The following is a 15,747-nucleotide window of genomic DNA, read 5'->3' as shown; positions in this document are numbered from 1 at the left end:
CAAACAGCCTGTGTCTTTAAATATGATATTTCTTATTACTTAGTGATCACTAAGTGGCATTTCTTCTACCTGTTTTAATGCAATCTTCACAAAACCAAAGTCTATGACGTAGGTCATATAATGTCCATTTTACCCAGAAAGAACTTGATGCTCGGACAGGGGCGGGGGGGGGTTGTCATGGTTTCTCAGGCTGTAAGTGGTGGACCCAAGATATAAATGTGGTTTGGGACCACAGGCTCTCAAGTCTCTTCAAGGACTGCTAAGGACTCTGGGGATCATTGTGAAGACAGACTCACTCTTGCTGGCTTTTCTCTTTCCACCACAGAGCATGGACTACTCCCCATCCCCCATGTGCTCTGGTTGAGCAGTCTGCACAAGAGACAGCGCACGTCCTGCAGTGCAGATGTAGAGGAAAGCAGTGAACTAAGAGTGAGAAGCCTTGAACTCAGGTCCAGTTTTATTAATTACTAACAAAGTGGGAAGATTCTTTGACAAGTTTCTCAACATCCCTTAACCATTTACAGTGTTATTCCATAACTCTTCAGGCAGGGGAAGGGACACACTCACCAAACTGTTTTTCTAGGTAAACTGAAATTTCAAGGTGCACACAGGATCTGAATGGAGATGTCTAGAGCAAAAAAGTCCCACGAGATAGTAAGAGGTGAAAATGAAGTTTAAGAAATTTAGATATAGGGAGAAAACACACATATTCATCAATAAGAACCAAAAGAAAAGTAATCAAAAGCATCGAAACTACAGTACATAGAGATTAAAAAATTAACGTTTTTAAAACTGTCTCTATTGTTACTCGGCAATCAGTGTCAGCTTCAGTGAGACTCAGGCCACATCTACTCTCCACCCCAGTATTCCCAGGCTTCTCTTCTTTAATCTAGACATTTGATTTGACATTTAACATAGAGCACCTGAAGAGCTGTCTTTAAGTTCCCCTACCTGGCCCATGTACAAAGGTAAGAGTCTTCAACTGGAGACCTTCTAGAGTTTTGATCTAATAACTGAAACTCACATTATGGCTCTCTAACCTGCTCTGGGACTCCAACCTCTCTATCCATCTGTATTAGTCTGTATTTTCTAGAATAACAGAACTTATAAAATGGATCTCGATCTCTCTCTCCTCTCCTCCCCTTCCCTCTTCTTCTCTTCTCTCCTCTCTCCTTTCCCTTTTTTCTCTCTCCCTCCCTCTCCCTCTCCCTCTCTCTCAATTATTTGTTATTCCCCTTAAGTTGAGAGTTGTGATTTTGCATCAATTAGGAAAAGATAAGTATTGTTTCAGCAAATGTTGCTGGGAAAACTGGGAATCCAAAAGAAATGAAACTAGAACCCTATTCTTACTCTATATGATGATATGTGTATGTATTATTAAAGGACTTACAGGCTGCGGTCTATCTAATCCAACAATGGCTGGCAGTGACGGAAAGTCTAAGATTCTAGTGGTTGCTCAGTCCAAAGGCTGGATGTCTCAGATGGTCTTACACTGAAATCCTGAAGAGTACACTCTAATGCCAGTGAAGGAGTAGATCTGCTAGCAAGCTGAAGAGGGCAAGCAGGCAAAGAGCAAAGGCTTCTGTCTTCAGTGTCCTTAAACAGGCTTTCCCAGAAGGCATGACCCAGAATAGAGGTGTGTCTTCCCAACTCAAGATCCAAACCAAAAGCATGCTTCCTGCCTCAAATGTCTGGACTAGACGTGGATTTATGCACTTCAGATGAAGCAGAAACATGTCTCACATGTGTCCCTTCCGATTCTGGATGGCAAGTCATTCCTGATATAGTCAAGTTGACGACCAAGAATAGCCATCACACCATCTATGGCATAAGGTTTGCCTCAACCCTACTGTGTTAGTTTGGATTTTTATTGCTGTGAAGAGACACCATGATCATGGCAACTCTTATAAAGGAAAACATTTAACTGGGGCTGGCTTACAGGTTCAGAGTTTAGTTCATTACTGTCATGGCAGGAAACATGGCACCATGCAGGCAGACATAAGGCTGGAGAAGAAGCTGTGAGTTCAATATTGATACAGGCAGCAGAAGTGAAGACCACATCAGGCCTAGCTTGAGTATCTGAGACCGCAAAGCCTACCCTGTAAGTGACATTTCCTCTAAGAAGGCCACACCTACTTCAACAAGGCCACACCTCCTAATAATGTCACTCCCTGTGGGCCAAGCATTCAAATACATGTGTATGGGGGCCATTCCTATCCAAACCACCACATCTACTATGCCAAAGAATTCAGATGTTCAGAGGCCTCTGAGCTCATTGTCTTTGGTACAGGCTATCTCTGATTCCTGCCTTTAGCATGGTTTTAAGACCCAGGTTCAAATGGCAGCTCTTTCATTTTTAGCGTGACAACTTGAGACAGCTCTAAAATCTCTGGAAGCCTTTATTTCCCATCCTTGCCATACAGCTAATGATATTGATAGCATCCATTGAATAACATAGTATCTGGCAATAGTAGGGGTTATACCAGGAATTGCAATTGTTACGTTATGCGCTGGACCCTCTTACTGACTCTAATCCCAGGGGACATTGCCTCCCACTGCCAAGGAGGCTTTCACAGTGTGGCTGGTTTTACTCCAGGCACAACTACCTTTTAGAGATTCCAGTGCAGGCCCTATAGCCCTCCCTGGGCCTCTGCACATACTATCTCATCTGTATGGAATGTGATTCCTCTCTGCCATTCAGTAATGTCATATACATTACTCTGAATATTTTTTTCATATAGTTCACAGCTTTGCTCCTGCACATTTTTTTACACCAGGTTCTATCCCTGCCTGACACTTTTGTAGAAATGTCTCACGTGGTTTTTCTAGAGCAGCCAACTCCCTGACTTCTGAGCCCTTTTACAGTTGTAACTGCTACTGTGGGACGTTCTCTACATCCACCCCGCACAGAGAAGGCTGCCAAGGCTTTCTGGTCAGTGGTCTTGCTTTGTCCATGGGAGCAATTCTTCTCTGCAAACAGACTGGCTTTAGATCCGATTAGAGCAGCAGGCAGGGGCATCCAGATGAGGCAAATTTGGGGACCCATGCCCAAGAATCTGAATTCCAAGTGTTAACAGGAGGTCACTGTGGAGTTTTAAGCTGGGAGAAACATGATTTCTACTGCTTTGTGGAGTACAGACTAATCTGGAGCCTACCTGAAGAGGATTTCTGAAGCGGTCTCATCCCAGTTGGTTATTAGGAAGGGAGTAAATCTTCCTCTTTCTTAGCACGAGGCAGGTCTAAGTAAACTGCATAAACGGAATGCAATCTTGCTGTTGTATGAACATTTCACAGAAGTGGGTGCCAATGAAGAGAAGATCCAGAAATGCTGATCTAGACTGTGAGAGGGGCTGTAGGTGCCTTCTTAGTACCAGTCATCCATTGTACTTACACTGGCCTGGGATGGCCTCCGGAGCCTTCTGGACCAATAGCCCTGAAGCTGCCCTGTCACCTCAGGTTTCCTTGGAGCTGCGCAGACACTGACTCATTCACCTTCTCAATGGGAAGATGGTCCAGTAAGATAAGGTAGTCTATTTGCAAGTCAGCCTCTCTGAACACAGATGCTCCTGTTTGCAGAGGCTCTGGAAGTACAAGTGAAGGAAGGAAGGAAGCCGCAGGAGGTACACAGGGCAGGGCAGATACTGCGCACCTCAGCGGGACCTCTCCGCCTGTGCTTCACGGTTCATTTCCTACTGAGATTCTATCTGCCTCCCACCAGGTGAATTCCTGGGCTTTCATCACAGTGTAAGAAAAAGGTCTCATCCCCTGGAAATCCTGTGTGGCCAAGGGTTTTATTAAAAACACTAAAAATGCCAATGGCTGCTATTTCTTGATCACTTAGGGAGATACTGTGGTACTTTATCTCATACTTTATAATACTTTATGTAGTATTATTCTATTTAATACTCTCACCCCTAACCCTATTTTATAGACATAAAACTAAAGCTTAGGGGAGTGAAAGGGCTTTCTTTATATTAGACCCTGCCCTGAGCCGCCTTCTAACTCTTCGACTGTAGTGCATCTCACCTCACTGCATCACAGTCAACCTGCATGCATCTCCTTCCTCGATCATCTTCAACAGCCAAAGACCCGGAGCCAGTGCCACGAACCTGACAATCAGCATCTTTTGTAGAACTTTAGGATAGGACTTGCTGAAACTCAGCTTTGTCATGAATAAAACAGGGGCGGTAAATGTCTTCCTATTGGATCAAGACAAAAATTAGGCCCAACGTTTAATGCACTTAACACAGAAAATTTTACAAAAGGACTTGGTAAAACACATATCTACCTAAGGTGATATAGAACGACAGTTCTCGTGGGTAGACAATGTACTAAAACAGCTACCGTGGAACTGACTTACTACGAATTTACTGTATGCTGGCAGTATTATTTGAGTACAGGGGCTATGTATACTTTAATATGGATTTTCTATGGAAAGTCCTGGGGCTAAGTCAATGTACAGTAACATTTTGGTGAGTAAACAATAGGTTAGCAGTTTAAACAATGCCTTGGATCCAGAGTGTTAGGGATATATTAACAAGGTGGGCTGACATTTATCCAACAGTAGGAAAAATACTTATAAATGAAGTACAAAGGGAGTGGACCCAGAATGTGCATGGCTGGAAGCCGTTGAAGCTTAGCACCACCAGTTCCCAACTCCCACCAGTTTCCTCTCAGCCCCAAAGAGAAAAACAAGATAGAACCATGCAGAAGGAAGAATGTATTTACTAACACTCAAGGCATAGCAAGGGAAGGGGAAAAGTTTCTGTTCATCTTTAACTCAATCAATGTTGTATGAGGACAACAATTTATAAGCATAGCTTATCTTTAACCAAAATTCATATTATTTTTAGTCAGAGTTTTCAGAGATATAATATATCTGAAATTGAGGTCAATTCTTTTAGTTTCATTTTCTTTAATTTCTTAGAATTCCAAAAATTATATTATTTTCACTATAATTTTTTATTCATTCTTACACAAATGTTTACAAACATTCAGGTAGATAACGTCTGAAATAATATGGTTAATAATGGGAATTATAGTATGAGATAATTTTAAATCATTTTCACAATCTCATAATTTTTGGCCTCGTTGGAATTCTTTTTTTTTTTTTCGGAGCTGGGGACCGAACCCAGGGCCTTGCGCTTCCTAGGCAAGTGCTCTACCACTGAGCTAAATCCCCAACCCGGAATTCTTGATCATCAACATGCATTATTTTCATCAAGTGGGCCCAGGGTTGGGAAGATGGCTTACACATGCAGCTTCTACGGACTTTTTCTTTACATTTCCAGGTATTTTAACTACTGTTAGATAATGTCAACCTGCTATGTCATTGTAAAGCGTTTACCACGCAACCATGCGGACTGGTGTTTGGGTCCCCAGAACCAACATAAATGCCAGGTTGGGTATTGAGTACCCAACTGACTGTTTCCTCAGCATTCAAAGGGCAGAGAGAGATTGGATCCTTGGGGAAATCTCGCTAGTTAGACTAGCAGAAATGATGAATCCTGGCTTCAGTGAGAGACTTTGTCTTACCATAAGAAATGGAACAATGAAAGAAGACACTTGTGGGCTCCAAATGCAGACATACATGGATGTGCACACCCATACAAACATATATGCACACATACCATGGCAATTGAAAAGCATATCATTTATTTAGAAGATGTTTATGCTGCTATTACTTGAAACAACTCAAGGAACCAGCTGATTTCATGTAAAAATCCAGCATCCCCTGTTCTTAGCACTATCATATTCATATTCTGTGCGTTATTTTTTCAATTTTTGTAAACAACATATTGGCCGTGAACAGCTTTCATCACTGTTGACTATAATATAAAGCATAAATAAATTTTTATTGCCTTTACTTTTGGAAATGTCTTCTACCCATCAAACTTTGTAGCTTTTGTATGTTTTAAGGAAAGAACAGAGATTTTATAAAACTTGTTTGTGAAGTGTTTTAACTCCTACTGCATCCTGTCAAAGTAGGGCTGGCATTTCTAGTCCATGGGTTAGTGTTATTCATAGGGAAAATGATACAATATTTAATGTAAAGAAAACTTAGATATTAGTCACTGTGCCCATCCCCTCTCAGTGCTGGCCTCTCTCCCTGACTGCAGCCCTTATGGATGGATACCTAGTCCACCTTGCCTGGACTTAATTCTCAACCATAAAAGGAAACTGCACGGCATTCCAGACAGTTCTAAATATAAATGTTTCTCTTATTCTGAGCCAAATCTATTTCCATCAATTTCGCATTCTCACTTCTTGTACGGTAATCTAGCTCCTCTCCTGTCCAACCCCTTTAAAGCCCATATTTCCTGAGCTACCTCATCCTGGTTCTATCATACCCACCTCTCAGGTCATCCTTTGAACGCAAGAGCTGCCAGCTTTGAAAATCTTGATTACTCAACTCTTGCTAGGGGTCAAGACAGTACCTAGAACTAAAAATGTTTTGTTTTTAAAAACACGCCCAAGTGTGCTCAGGAATCACAAATTCAGTTCATAGGACTGTCACTTTAAATTATTCGATAGACACATCCTACCTAAGTGGCTAGATTCTATCTTACTATCAGTCCGAAGACCTATCTTGGATTTCAGTTTCCTCTTCACCCTGGCTTTGTTTTTTGGCAAACTGGTGATCACTCTTACATGACTTTTGAGTGAAAGTGGCTGAAGCTGGGTTTTAAGCCACCTTGATCAGAATCAGAAGCAAATGTGACGCCATGGAATTCATGGACCATTTTATGAAATTGGAGAAAGGGAAGAGTGAGCCGAAGACAGGAAGGAGCAGAAGCAGAGCCTTCCAGAAGGAGGCTCCTCAAGCTGGACCCTTGAGCACTTCTCTGTAACTTAACTCAAGTGACTCCTACATACGACCATCTTCTAATACAAAACTCTGGTTTGGAAAAAAATCAGTCATGTGGTCCCACCTGGGTGAAAACTAAATTGTTCATTTAAATAGGTGTGCTCAGGGAGAGGGATGTTAATATATGAACCTTATAGACCATCCTTAGAAGTGAAGTAGTTGTTAACAAGAGATCCGAAGTTATTATGTTTCTAGAGCAGCGTTCTTCAACCTGTGATTTGAGACTCCTGAAAACACAGATATTTGCATTATGATTCATAATGGTAGCAAGTTACAGTTATGAAGTAGCAACAAAAATAATTTTATGATCGGGAGTCACCACGACATGAGGAACCATATTAAAGGGTGAAAGCATCAGGAAGGTTGAGAATCACTACTCTAGAGCAGAGTAATATTCAGCGATATTAATCTATATTTTTATTTCCCACTTCCCTCCTTGAAAGCCACGAAAGTGGGCAGTTATCTTATCAGAAGAAATGGGGTAAGGAGGAAAAGAGAAACAGCTGGTGAATAGCTCTAGCTTTTCCCACATCTTAAAATCCTTACAATTTCTCAGGAGAATTATGAAAACTTCTTAGAGAATTTCTTGGAGGCTATTAAACAAGAAAGATATTTTTATAGATGAAGAGTCCTGAAGAAACACGAAAGGAGGATTCTCCCAGAGTTCTTAGGGGGAAGGGAGAGATGCAAAGACCCTGAAGGGGCGTAGCTCTCAGGAGGGTAGAGGCCGGCTGTTTAACCTTCACAGAAGGAACGTGATTAAAACAGAAATTAAAGTTGTCTGTAAAAATTAAGAGTTAAGATCCTTGCTTTGTGGCCGTCCTCGCTGATGGGGCTTCTTACCTGCTAGGCTTGAATGACAAAGACAAGAGCAAAGGAGACTTGTCGTGGTTTTGCTACCCCTCTCTGGGTTTCTCCATCAGGGGAAATTGCTTGTAACAGTGAAAGCCCACCCTATTCCTTTAAAAAAATGCATTACAGTTTTTCAAACCCTCTTGAAGCTCATGACATCCATTTTTCTTATGCTACTCCCAGGGCCATGACACAGCCCCCTGTGTGCACTCTTGGGCTGAACCATCCCACTTCTTGCACATTTCCTCCCTTGCAGATGTGGCACAGGCAGAAGTCCCACCATGCTGTATCATCTGTCCAGCTTGCAGCTTATGTTTCATAATACATTCTGTCTAGGCTAAGCTCTTTAATTTAGCAAATAGTGATAAATTGGCAGCTATGGATATGTTTCATCCTGAAGTGAAACAGTTGGGGGTCCCCACCCCCCATTTGGAATGAGCAGGGCAATTGTTTTCAGAAAGGAGCTCAGTGATGTAATGAAAGAAGCCAGGGTGTCAGGTGACCTGGATCTGTTCTTAGCTGTGCTATTGAACAAGAGTGACCTTGGGCAAGTCATTTTTCACATCCAAATCTCACTGCTCTCTACTGTGAAATAAAAAAAAAAAACCACCTCGCTACTTCCTTACAGAGTAATGTGGGTGTAAGAATTATGCACATGTTGCTGATTAAGAAAACATGATTTCTCTTGCTCTCTTCCTCTTCCTCTCTTCCCCCTTTGTCTCTTCTCTCCCCATCCCCTTACCCCCTTCTCTCCACGTGCTCATGGCCGGCCTCTACTCCTCTACTCCTCTACCCCTCTCCTCTTCTACTCTTCTAATTCTCTACCTCTCCCTTCTCTTTCTCTGCCCTACTACCTTCATAATTCCTCTCCCCATGCCCTGAATAAATTCTAATCTATACTAAACAAAATGAAACAAACAAAACAACAGTAACAACACCAACAACAACACCAACAACAACACCATAATTTCTTTAGTAATCTGTCACTGTTTTTCTTAAGCTACGTGGTTGTATGGAATTTCAGGTCTTTAAATATTCCTAAAAATTAGAATTTATGTATGTTTGCAAAGCTTAAAATAAGGACTAACTCAAGCCAAATCAGGTGGACGTGACACAGAGACAGTACCCTCTACTATATACGCCTGTGCTAACCTTATTTACCTTGAATGGGTGTCAAAAGCAGAATTCTAAAGCCCTGCCAATGGCCTAAGGACAGAAGATAGAGAATGCTACTGAAGAGACAGAGACACATGGAGATGAGGACACTGTCAAACAAGGCCAGGACTGGTGCCAACTCTATAAATGAATTCCACTTTCTGCAGATCTGTTAGCTTTAAAAAAAAATCTTTTTGCAAAGCTTTCCAAATGCATGTTAGGCTTAGATATGTGTCCTAAGTGACTGTCTTCATCTAAAAAGGGAACAGATGACCACTTCAATGAGTATAAAAAGCTAGACTTGCTTTTCACTAGATATGTACTCAAAATATTGCACTATTTTTATGGCTTATCCTGCTCTAAAGTAAAATAAATTAAAACCAGGAGTATTCTCACTGGCCTATGAGGGACAGAAAGTAGAATGCAAGCTTAGCGAGTGGGCAAACACTAACCAGATTCTACTTAAAACGGTGCCCTGGAGCAAACATGCTGACCTCTGTGAGTCCTGGCCCCCTCTTCTGTCCAAGAGGCAAGGTCAGTGCCACTTCTCTGTCACAAGAGGGGTCAGCACAGAAAGGAATCAAGGCAAGGAGTCTAAATCCTTGCATCAGGCCCAGGGTGAGTCTGGAGGCAGAGGGCGTGGGGGCCGGGGGGAGGCCTCCCTGCCTGCCATTAGAATATCTGTTAAGGATATTTTTCTTCCCTAGACATTAGATGACAGGGACTGTGTGTCGGAATGCTGAAACCCCAGCTGTTAGTATGAACAGGACTAAGAGCTCAAGGTGTGCTCCTTGCCAGTGAAGCCACGGAAGCAGAAGTACACATCCTACATCTTACCCTGCAACACAGCAGTTCAGACCCTGTGGGTCGGGACCCCCATCCTGCATATCAGATACTTACATCACGATTCACAGCAGTAAAAAAATGTACAGTTATGAAGTGACAATTAGGTAATTTTATGGTTGAGGTTCACCACAACATGAGGAACTGTATTAAAGGGCCACAGTATTAAGAAAGTTGAGACCCACTGCTCTAATGCTCACACACAAACTATTCTGTAGATAAGAGACAAGACCTTTTTTTTTTCCCTCACTGGATGGGGCAATTTTATTTACTGTCTCTTCAGGGCCAAACACTTTTGAAAACAACAACGTTTATTTTTCACAGAAGAGAAATATTATCAACTATTTTTCCATAGCAATTTTTTCCAAAATACTTTCTACCTCCTAGTTCAGCAATTTTACACCAGCAAAGTGCAAAAAAAAAAAAAAAAACCAAACAAAACAACAACAACAAACAACTTGTTTTCTTTGTACTCAGAGAAGCCGACACTGTGGACAGAGATGTTGGCACTCGGGTGGAGCCCTCAGTGTGTAAGAGCAGCGCCCTGTTCACCCACTCAGAAGGCTGCCCTCCATCCTGGAGGTGACATCATTCACTCAGACAGTGTCACTGCACTTCATCGGCATGAGGGTCAGGTTTAGGAAACCAGAATCACTACAGTGAGCGGGTCAGTGGGGAAGGCTTCTCTATTAATCGGGCAGACTCTTGTTCCCTCTGAAACACCTGTACATTTTCTTCCCATGTTTCATAGCAGCTGTCACAGGGGAAAGGCATCAAACCCGGAGGAGTGTGAGTGGATGCCCACGTGGGTTCAAGTTCGTTTAGCAACAGCACTGCGCTATTTGATGGATTTTTTTTTAAATGTGGCAATGAGGCCATTCGGGTCTCCCAGCTTCTTGCCCCAGGGCACTCTCAGGGCTGGGGTGTGAGGATTGGACTGTCAGCGGAGACATAATGCTCTTTCCTGTGCTGCTTGGTGTCTACCCTCTGCAGTCTGCTGCTTCTCAATTAAGGGTTCAACCCTGATGGGAAACGCAAATGCTAAGAAGTCCTGCCTGCCTCTGACATATGGCCCCTAATAGCTTGCCGCCCGGAAGACCAAGGTAAAATGTGTTTAATTCAAAGTACATTGGTGTTTAAGAGCAATCTGATACTTCAGAAAGAGAAAGGGGACGGCTGTAATAAAACAGAACACAAAACAAGTCACTTCTGATTAAGGTAGGGAAGGAGATGTGTTGGTTTGGAGAAAGGAGTAAAAAAGGACATGCCAGAAGCTGACTTCCTGCAGAGAGCTTCGGAGGGTTCAGCTTAGGAAAGCAGAGGTAGGGAGGCCCAATGGAGGGCCAGCTCTCCCACAGTCACCCCGGCATGGCATTAGGGTAGTATATATTCAAGGGCTGTGGGAACAAAGAAAATCACTAGAAAACCCCATTACCTTGAGCCTTTTTTCCCCTGTCCACCAAAGGACCTGAAAAGTCTCAGAAGACACGGACACAGTTCATCCCTCAGTTTCCAGCCTTTCATGCTGACAAGGTCAGCAGGCGATACCCACCCTATCCTCCTCCCACTAATTATTGTTTTATGGGGCACACGGATTACTGCTTTCTCAGCAGCTCAGCATAGACCCTAAACACAGGGATGTTTCATTTCCTTCCAAAAGCCAGCCTGTTGGTGCAGGTTCACGTTTGATTCCCATGGTTTAGCTTCTCTGCAGAGATCAATCATGTCAGATGGGTGACTGGAACTTTTGTCAGTACACAGGCTGAGACCTGCTGAGAATTAAGCTGATTTTTAAGACAAACACTATGTGCATACAATATATATATATATATATATATATATATATATATATATATATATATATATCTGATGTTAAAATTTGGCCGACAAGTGACAAGCCATCCCAAACATTATCAAATTGCCAACAGTGGAATTACTGCCGGCTCTTCAACATTCCTGACGATTTTTCTCACTTATACAAATAAAGTTTAAATTAAAAATGTAAAAGCAAGGTCATCTGAAACATAATTCGGTCTGTGAAAACAACATGCATGAACCTGGAGCTTTAACATGAACTAGGCCGTGAGGCACCGAATACTTTACACTGTACACCAGGTCAGGTAAAGAAGTTCCTCAGATCTCTATCAGGGATGTTAACCGTCTCTATGCCAAGTCCCACACCACTCCCTTCTTCTCTCCCTTTGTGCTACCAACTTTACATCTGGATTCGGCAGAAGACTAGATATGAAAGTCAACCCTCAGACCATCATTCCATCTATAGTACCCTGTTCCCTTGACCAAAGTGTTTAATACAGACAGGCTAGAACTGTGGACTAAGGGCTTACCAAGTGCAGTTCTTTCCTGGGGCTTTTTACTTAGACTTGAAGAAGGGAGCAGCCTTGGGCTATGGAGCTGAAAGGCTATTTATCTAGAGTATACGAAGGGACTGAGTGATCAGGGTCTGTAACAGAACAGAGTAAGGGCATCAGGGGAGAGAAAAGCAGAGGTAAAAGACAACTGGCAAAAAAAAAAAAAAAAAATACCCAAAGACAAAGAGCTAGAAAGCAGGACGGCAACTTCAGAGGCCCCTGAAAGGCAAGGCTGGCTTCCTCACTGGGATAGTACGATGTGGTTGGCTTTAGTTAGGTGAGACCCAAATGCTCATCATGTTTCTTAGGATCCTTTCTGCTGGATTTCTATCCCACACGATAATAAATATCTTACCAACATAAAGGATAATAAAGTCCAAATTTCAAAGTATTCTCCCTCCCCACAGAGGGGAATGATGTAAACTTCTCTGAATAAGAGACATGAACCACATAGTTACTCAGTGATTCTGTCTAGTTTGTATTCTTAGAAAAGAATAATGCTTCTACACAGTAAGTTACTTCAGGGTGGTGATTTAGAGTTGCTTCAATTCCCACAGACATTTGAAGAAAAGCTGTTTGACTTCCCCTGGGCAGAAGCCAATGCATTCACTAATGATTCTGCAGAAGGCACAATTTATCACGTCAGTGTGGTGAACAGCCACCGAGAAAAAAAACAGCCCAGGACAGACCCAGAGACCAAAGAGAAGTCCTCTCTCAAGCTTCATCTTTAATGCCTCTTAACTGAGAGCTTGCTAAGTAAACTCTTGGACAGGCTGGAGCAAGACATGGCTGCTCAAACACAGATGGCTTCAATCAGTGGGACCCTTCAAGAGGCAACTCTACTGGGAATCTGAAGAAGATCATCCCCTAAGCATAAGTACTGAGGTCTAAAGTAGAGGAAAGAGACAGAGAGCGAGAGTGAGCGAGGGGTGGGGGTTTAGGACCCTTATTATTCTTGTTGGCTAGCATTACTAACAACACTGATTGTTAATTCTGCCACATCTGCCAGGAGGAACAATTTGCAACTTCTCCCTACCTTCTACAACTTCCCTATGAGAGGAGAGGTAAGATTGCCTGCATTTCTTGGATGATGAAATTCAAGGAGATGACTTACCAAAAGTCACTCACCTAATACATGGCCGGCCCAGGATTTGAACCTACACCTAACTGGTTTATGAGTTTAACCATTATGACTCTCTGTCAGCTACTACCATTGTTTCCCTCCAATGAGGCTACTACCTCCTAGTTCTTAAGCATAGAGGCCTGCCATTTGTTGGTGCTGCCACTAGATTGCATGCTCTTGAGAGAAAAGAAGATTGGTGTTTAGTTGTCTCTGGCTGAGGAGAATCTGGGGCTTGGGAATCCTCTAAAGCAATCTGATATTTGAGTCCCAGCTTTAATGCTTTCCTCCTGAAAGGGGGCTAATAAATCAGAGACCTAATAGACCTTGCAGCAAGTCCTAGAAAGAGCTAAGCAATGGTTGTTGAGTCTTAGAGGTATACCTAGAAATGTCTTCTGGGCTAGAGGACAGAAATTCATTCTCTCTCTCTCTCTCTCTCTCTCTCTCTCTCTCTCTCTCTCTCTCTCTCTCCCTCCCTCTCTCCCCCCTCCCTCTCTCTCTCTCTGCAACTTAGATCTCCCAAGATGACACAGCCACAGTGACACATACCCAAACACAAATACTAAACAAACTTCAGCACAACTGGAGCCGCTGTGGGAGAAAGCCAGATGCTTCCCTGCTTGACCAGGTCTTCTCTAAGGCTTGGATCTGGACACTCATCTCATTATGGGTATAACTTGCATTACACAGTTCTATACTCCAGACCCCAGACTCTGAATTCAGCCCACCTGGATGTGTCAGTGCCAGCATCAAACTCTCTAGGAGTTAGTAAGCAGAAATGCTGGTGATTAACACTGAAAGGTTTCCTTTGGAAAGCTGTTGCAAGTGCAAATATTGCCCTCCCCCACCCCAAACACACACACACACACACACACACACACACACACACACACACACACACACACACACACACACACCTCCCAGCTAGTTGTCCTTGGGTTAAAAGGAGGTTTGGTTGTGGCCTCTGGAGACAAGGGCATGCCTGCTATTTGAAGGAGGGGTGTCCAGCACTTACATAGAGGAGAAACAGTCAGCCTTTGGAGAACTAGAGAGTTCTGACGGAGGAAGATAGGATGCTGATGGTGATGGCTGTGATGATGACAAAATGATGGCAGAAGAAAACGGAGATGGTGAATGTCACCTACGAATACAAGCACAGTACAGAAACAGACACCCTCGTCATTGCCAAGATAAACACGAAGCAGCTTCTATTCTGAATCTAACTTCATTGCGGTGCAATTGCATCGTAAAAAGCAAAAAAAAAAAAAAGAAGAAGAAGAAATAAAGAAATAGAGAAAGACAGGCAGACAGGCAGACAGACAGAAAGCTTGCATCCTTTTTCCCTCTTTGGCCCTCCAACCCTCCCGGTGTTCCTGTGCCAAGCTGGAATGAGACTGCACTGACAGGTCAAGAAGGTTAGGGTCTGAGAGTTAACGACACGAGTTCCAAGAGTTCTGTAGAGAGGGATGCTGGGGTGATTCTAGGGGGTCAGGAGGAGCAGGAGGAACCTACTGGAGGGGAAGCTAAGGCAGGAGGCTTAACAGCTCTGACCAGAACCTCAAAACCGGAGAGGCCAAGCAGACAGACAGCCTTTCGCTGGGAAGAAGAGGTGGGGCAGACGGCCAGGAAGAAAGACTCTTTTACCTGACCAGGTACAGCAGCGGGAGCAGCGGCTGCGACGGGATGCCTCCGCGCTCCAGTCCGGATCCCGAGCGGTGAAGCGGTCGCAGTGCCTTCCACCGCCGAGGCCCCGCCCCCAGGCAAAGCTCCGCCTCCCCAGCACGCGCCTGCCTGACGGGCTGTTTGGGGGAGGTGTGCAATGGACTGATAGACAGTCATTCGGACCAATGGAAATGTGCAGCGGCTGCCGAGCCAGAGGATGGGAAGGCGGGCAGAAAACCGCAGCGCCAAATTAACCGCCCAAGCGCGGTTCCTGGCAGGATTGATGAACCGTCACTGCGCGGCCTGAGATCTGACCGCTGGGTCAAACTGGTAGTGTTTGGGCTAGGTCTAAGTGAACCGCAAAGGCGACAACCTGGTCTTGGAGACAAGCCCCCTTGTTTGCTGGCTGCGGGGCTGCGTCCCAGGGTGCACGCTCGCTCCGGACTGGCTGGAAGTGATGGGGAAGGGAAGCTGGTGGCCTCAGCTTTAGAAACCTGGCCAGGCCTGGTGGCTCCTGGAACTGTATCATAGTCTAAAATTAGCAAAAAAAAAAGGGGGGGGGGAGCGAGAAAGAAAGAAAAGAAAGGAAAAGAAAAAAGAGGAAAGAGGAAAGAAAGAAGAAAAGAACGAAGAAAGAAAAGAAAACTCAATAAAAACCAAACCTTTATGCTAGTCCTCTAGCCGGGTGTTTGCCCAACTGCCCAGCTGCCTCCAAACTGATCTTCTCATAAATAATTCAAAAGCTAAATAGGTTTAAGCAGAAAAATGTTCGGACCTCGGCGATGCAGAGAAGGGAACTGAGTCAAGGAGCTTGGGTCTTGCAAGGCAGCAAGCCTGCTGGTGTGACTCTTGCATAGCTGATGCTCTTTTAATCACTT

At 43.7% G+C, this 15,747-nt stretch overlaps 1 protein-coding gene across 1 annotated transcript in view; it reads right to left on the bottom strand.

Moving 5' to 3' along the window:
* Nucleotides 1-14,916, bottom strand: part of Fmn1 (formin 1) — a 363,061-nt gene extending 348,145 nt beyond the window's left edge. Inside the window, exons 1-2 of the mRNA XM_032903890.1 lie at nucleotides 14,852-14,916; nucleotides 14,223-14,348 (exon numbers count right to left, since the gene is read on the bottom strand). The gene's annotated coding sequence lies outside the window, so the exon portion shown is untranslated. The remainder of the gene's footprint in view (nucleotides 1-14,222; nucleotides 14,349-14,851) is intronic.
* Between the last annotated feature and the right edge of the window lie 831 nt (nucleotides 14,917-15,747).

Source organism: Rattus rattus, chromosome 5 (assembly GCF_011064425.1).
Source record: "Rattus rattus isolate New Zealand chromosome 5, Rrattus_CSIRO_v1, whole genome shotgun sequence".
In the NCBI taxonomy this organism is placed as follows: Eukaryota; Metazoa; Chordata; class Mammalia; order Rodentia; family Muridae; genus Rattus; species Rattus rattus.
Note: the sequence above shows the minus strand (reverse complement) of the source record. Positions and strands in the feature narration are given on the sequence as shown.